The sequence below is a fragment of the Catharus ustulatus genome, chromosome 3, assembly GCF_009819885.2.
Source record: "Catharus ustulatus isolate bCatUst1 chromosome 3, bCatUst1.pri.v2, whole genome shotgun sequence".
Lineage (NCBI taxonomy): Eukaryota > Metazoa > Chordata > Aves > Passeriformes > Turdidae > Catharus > Catharus ustulatus.
The window spans coordinates 108,832,643-108,839,440 of NC_046223.1; positions in this window are offsets into that span (position 1 = coordinate 108,832,643).

Below are 6,798 nucleotides of genomic sequence, written 5' to 3' on the forward strand. Positions count from 1 at the left end.
TGAGTTTTGTTTTATAATAATCTGTAATTTCAAAATCAGTATATCTATTCTCTGCATTTTCTGTGAGTGCATTGCAAATTTTTATCTGAGTAGATAGAATAATATGATTGTGCCAAAATATTAAGAAAATATTTTCTGAATCTCTGAAGTGTGGGCTGAATTTATGATAAAAATATTATGAAATTTGAACTGCCTTTTTACATACAGGAATAATTATATATATACATATAAGCATTTATTAGAAACAAAAAATCTTTCTACAATCTAATTCTATGGCAGTAAACATTTTTGAAGATGAATTATCTTTTGGAAGAGTTATGCCTATATTAAAATTAATATTTGGAACTTTCTGAAGTAGTGGAATGAAGTTAGGTTTTTTCTCCCAACTTCTTGTGTTTTGGAACAATTTCATTGTCATTATATAGATCTGACATATTGCAGAAGATGCATCTTGAAATATTTTAAGTGACAGTCTGAGAGAAATGTAATCTGAGTCAGAAATCATAAAATTTACCATAAGATCAGCCAACACAATGCCTTTTTAATTAGCATCCTATCTTGATACTTAAATAGTATCCCCAATTAGTATTAATAAAACTTGTCTAAAACCAGATCTAGCTGGAACAGCTGAGGAGCCTGTTGGTAAAGTTCCTAGGTCACTGATTAAATCCAGTACAAATCAGTAATGACTGAACACTATGTTTGGAACCAAACACGGAACATTTTGGTTTATTCAGCTTAGTATCCAGTACAAAGGTGACAATACAATTAAAAAAGACATATTTAAAACTGCTGTTACCCTTGGGAATATCGCAACAGAACACAAAGCTTGCAAGAGACTTTCCTGTGATCACAACAGAGAAGTCATGAGCTTCAAGATGAAAAATATTAGCAAATAATCTTGCCCAGCTGGAGGCTTCTCTCTCTCTATGTTCATCCACATATATCAGTTGAATTAGGTAAAAAAATCATCATCCATGGGTCTTCAAAGGCACCTATCTCTTCTCCTTAACAACATCACTTATTTTATGCAATTATCTTCATTTGGAATCTTAAGTTTGAGTGCAAATCATGTGCCTAAATTAGAGAAACTGAGCCCAATTGAGTCCAAAAGAATTTTTAGATGTGTCTACTCAGATGAACAACTCAAATCCACTTAATTAAATGTATAAGTTCTGTGTTCAGTTTGTGAGGAAAGGCAAGCAGACCAGTGTGTTTTCATGAGTTTAGTATTCACCTGTTCAACAAGGAAAAGAAACGTGATTCTACTGACCACAGCCTGAAAAGTTGTATTTTATGATGGAAACCCTTTCAACAAGTGACATAACAAAAACAGACAGAAGAAAAGACTTCGTTTTCCCTGGATGTCCTACCCTTGTGTGAAAGGTAGGTGAGCATCACCTTTGGCACCATCACCTCAAACTAACTCTTCAGTTTTTAGTGGTGCTCATACATCTGTTGGGACAGCATCTAAATTTCAGTGGAACTGAAGTATAGGCATGTTTTACATCTTCCCAGACTGGAGCATTTTCAGGATGACCAGGAAATTAAGATGTCCCAAATTAATCCCTCATCACTATTTTTTAAAGGGAAAAATAAAAAAGTGTGTTTTTGAGAAAAGAAAAAGAAAAAGAGAAAAAGAAAAAGAAAAAGAAAAGAAAAAGAAAAAGAAAAAGAAAAAGAAAAAGAAAAAGAAAAAGAAAAAGAAAAAGAAAAAAAGAAAAAAGAAAGAAAAAGAAAAAGAAAAAGAAGAAGAAAAAGAAAAAGAAAAAGAAAAAGAAAAAGAAAAAGAAAAAGAAAAAGAAAAAGAAAAAGAAAAAGAAAAAGAAAAAGAAAAAAAAAAAAAAAGAAAAAGAAAGAAACAGCTCCTGAAGCAAGTATAAGATAAATATAGCAAAGCCATAGACATGAAACAGACACTGCTCAGGTACACAGCAGGATGCCTGTTTAATGTCCACTTTGTGCCTATTGCTTGTACAAATAGAAAGCAGTGGCTTCAGACACAGCCTTCACTTTACCTGCTCCGATATTGAACAGACCTACTTTGCTACAGGAGACAAGAAGCAGTGGAAGTACAGGTGCTGAGAAATAATAGCCACAGGAAAAACCTGGACACACAAAATCAAACCTGTGAAACTTGGCTCTCACATCTTGGAAAAAGTCAACACAAGCCTTTATGTTCTCCATCAGATGCAGGAATCCATTTACATGCACAGAGACACACAAGACCACATATATATATATATGTGTGTATGTGTGTAGAGGAAAGGATAGAAAAAGGAATGCAGGTTACAGCTTATGTCATTTTACTAATCTAGTTGGATTTCAGTACCAGTTTGATTGTTTATTACCCCTTTTCTTTTCTTCACTGACATCTTGATACCAGTATTCTAACAATATGTTACCTTTATAAATGATAGCTTGAAATGAAATTTCAAAACCTGCCTATATTAAATCAGTTAATTGTCTGGTGACTGTGGAGAAATGAAACCAGAACTATGTATTTCAAGTAATGCCCAACACATGGCAAACATCAAGTGAGGAATGCAAGGCCTATGCTAGTGAAGAATGCAATAAATATAGGCCAGATCATAAACACTGCTATAATAAGACAATTGAGGAAGAAGATTTGGAAAGATATAATTGATTTCTGTACCTTTTCTTGTGCAGGTTGTGCAGGAAATGGATAAGCTCAAAACCATCACCTTTATGTCTAGTTTGACATAAGCTTTTTGAGCTCAGTATTCTTGACTTTGAAAAAGGGAGAAATATTCTCTCCACAGCCTGAGTTAATCTGAAGAACTCTGGCTTGTGTTATGCAGGAAATAAGAGCTAGATGTTTACAGTGCTACCTTTGGTCTTGAAAATCTGTTGACTTTGAAATGACCTGTGCTTCACATCATTTAAACATGGTAGTCCACATCTTATTTGCTTCTGCCATCCACGTTCTAAGACTGTTGCAGAGAGTTAAATGAAGCAATCATAGTGCCCATTTGAAGTTTTATATTTCTCAGCCCAAGACTAATAATTCAACAGTGATATCAAAGACAATTGGCATTGTGTCAGAATAAGAATTATATAACTTGGTCCTGGACTGTAAGATCTTCAGGGTAAAGTTATCCTTTATTTCATTATATTGTCAGTTTTTTAAATACCAGTAATGAAATGTTAATAAAACAAATTTAAATCCTCTTTACTGGCCATAAGGAATATTATATCAAAGCAAATGTTCAGTCTTCATACAGTTTTGCTGATCACCAGAATTGGGAGGTGTCACAGAGTGGCTCTAAATTAGCTGAACATATACTGCATTACTAGGCTTCAAATTCCAGTTTTGCTGGGTACATCTGTGATTACTTCAATATATACCAAAAGAAGCCTTTATATTGAAAGGGGTGTTGGACCTATCAGTCTGGTAACAAGGATTGTTTTATCAACCTGGCAACATGTTCATATGAATCCAGAGGTTCAGCTCCAATAATCCCATATATAAAATAATATCAGTTCTCTCCACTAATTATTCCTCAGTATAGTAGCTACTGGCTAGCACTGAGCCCTTCTGTGAAGGTCCTGGCACCTTTAACCCTGTCCACAAGAATTGCTTGTGTATCAGTCTGAGATTTCTAATGGCAAAATTAGGATATTGGATAACTGGACCGTGCTTCACCTTTCCACCTCCTAACTGATCCTCTGTGTGTGCTATATGACAGTATTGTAAACTGTCTGTAACAAAACTTACACAGAATATACACACAGAGTGAGGGTTAATTTTAATCTTTCTAAATGCTTTGAGATTCACAGATGAAGAGCAGTCACAATACCTGGAAAATATCAAGCTTTTTCTATTCTTAAAATAAGCAGAGAAATAGACAAGATATACTGCACTGCCATACATATTTCTGGTTTTACATTTGCAACTTTTCCTTCCAAGGACAAATGTCCAGTAAAGGTAGCATCAGGAAGGTTCCACTGACCTGGTGTGCTAGAGGTGAGGTGTACAAAGTCCATCACTCAGTGTGAGGTTATGTCTACCTGACACTCACAGAAAGAGCAAAATATCTTTGTTTTCAATGCTTCCAAGGTCAATGCTTTCATACTATCTCTAGTTAAATACATAGACAAGTGAAAATACACATTCAGTATGACATCTTCTGGCTCCCTTCAGTTCAGATGGGCACTCTTTTATCCCATTTTTGATCCAGGAAGAGATGTTTTGAGCTTGCAGTATTTCAAGCTTTACCTAAGCTTGAAATCTTATGTCCTAAGCTTTTCCACTGACATCAAAGCAAAGCTCCTCTGACTTCTAAACTACCAGTTCAGCCCCAACCCTGCCTGTGGGAAACACAGACAGAGAGCAGAAACTTGTGTTCCCAAGCCTGAAAGTTTACACCAAAGCTCCAGGAAATAAAGTTTTTCAGCAAGGGCTCACATCATCTCACATCAGTTTAGACTGCACCCTCAAGAGGAGACACAAGTCATCCCTTGGTCTTAGGCTGTGCTGGAGATGGGTAGAAATACCTGTCTCTTACCTTCAAGAGCAAATGATTGAAGAAGACAAGGTCAGAATTCAGCAAGAAATTCAGATACCTACATTTAACTCTCCCCATCGTCGTGTATTGCATGGGCTAGGGGCCTAAGCACCCTGAGTGGTCAATGAGGATGCAGCTAACAAAATTAAAGATACCCAGAGTGATTCAGCTTCCTACAGGCTAGGGACAGACTGACCTGCCTAAACACAACTTTCTGGCTCCTTTTGAAATACTGTAGGTTACCTGACAGACCTGATACCACGTTATGTGACACCTCCCCTCCCTAGACTAGTTTCTTGGTGGTAGCAAGTAAGGTGTCCACACAAATATCATGATTTGGTATGTACATGTCTGAGTACACAGCTGAAGCAGATGAAATCAGTCTCAATTCTATTTGTCCATGTTGGAAGAAAAAATTTAGAAGATGCTTCCAAGAATTGTTAATTGTATTAAATGCATAAGAAGTTTTAAATGACAGTGAAAATAGTCCCCATTCAACTCTTGTGGCTGCTGTGCCTTCTGGTACAGATTTTTTTTTGAGTTTCACTATGCCAAATAAATCCTGACTATTATTCCATTGAATACTTAGGAAGTGAGACTCAACAGCAGGCCATTTCTGTTACAATGACTGACTCAGCAAGGGGAACTTTGAGCTGGATTTAAAGAAATAAAGAAATAGGCATAGACTGTCAGAAAGCAGAGTTTCTAGAAAGTCATTCCAGCTGTCTTTAAAGTTTTGACACATAGAATGCAGAAATAGATTTCCTGATCCAGTTACTTAAAACTGTCATTTGCATGCAATCATTCCAAAGTTTGGCATTAAAAAAAACATTGTGGAGACCACAGTACCATCCTGCTCAACAGCATGGCTAAATAATTTCTGACCATACAAACATAAGGTGGAATTAAAACATTTTCGGAATGACAATCTGCATTGAAAAGAAATGGAATATATGATTCTTAGTTTCTCTGAAATGCTGTATTTCAGGTTTTTCCCCATAATTTGTTGACACATAGGGAACATGTGAGTTTATAGTTACTCTGTCAAAAATTTGTCCTATAGTCTCTATTCATAAGCATATTTAATCCTGGATTCAAAACCTATTGAGGTTCTGATCTCCATTGTATTAACTTTTTTCCACGTTCTGCTTATCACTGGCATCAAAGGGCAAATATACTCTGACTTGAATACGTTAGCACAATGTCTGACTGCTGTGGAACCAGAATGAAATCTGGTCAGAAAATAATAAATGGTAGAGCAAAGTCTCTCAAAGCTGCAGCTGTAGCACTTGCAAAAGAGCACATAACCTCAGCACCAGGGCTTGCTTTCAGACAGATATGGAAACCTCATGCTCCACCTCTTGCAGTCAGTTATCTGTTTAAGAAAGGCCCAAAGTTCATCTGCTCAGTTACATTTTCTCAGTCCTTTGGGCTGTCCATATTCCCCAGTTACCTCATGAACTCTAACCATCAGGATACAGCACCTCACTAAAGTTACCACTTATTTATACTTTTAAATTTTGGATTTGCAGCATCTACTTTCATGGCATGAGTGACAAAATCATATGATTGTTGGACAAATTTCTACAAGAGGTGGGATAAGTTTGACTAAAAGAGCTGAGAAATAAGTTGCTGTGGAACTCAGCCAGATGTTCTGTGATAGGATATTGGTAATTCTGCAGACTGAACTTTGTTGAGGGAGAAAATATTTATTTAAGACAAATATATCTCCTATAGGTCTCTCTGGGAAAAACCTACTTTTCCACTTGCTTTGGTTCTGAAGATGTTGCTTTCAGACCAAGAGGCTTTAACGCAAGTTGAAACTATGGGAATGTATAAAGAGCAAAGAAAAAATACAATCTCTAGGTGAGGGACTATATTGTAATTAGCTATGTCTGCTCTGATGTCTGGCTACCAGCTGACAGACCTGACAGCTGATCTCTCTGAACCAATCCAAATTGGAAAAATATTTGGGTTAGGGTCACTTTTTGGTGGGCAAAGGTTGGGGCTGGTTGTTATTTGAACTGAACTAGTTCATTCATATCTGGTTACCTATATGTCAATACAACTGATTTGCTTAACATAACATGCTGTGGGCTAGAATCTTTCTGTTTTGTTTCTACCTGCATATTCTCCTGGGCTGCTGCCAGGAGATGAAGACAATACATCCTGGGACAGGAGGAAGTTCTGGACACTTCTGGAAGAGCTCCAGAAGGCATGATGAGTACAGACACTGGATGTAAAGTCTCCAAGCTTTGTGCACTTCAGG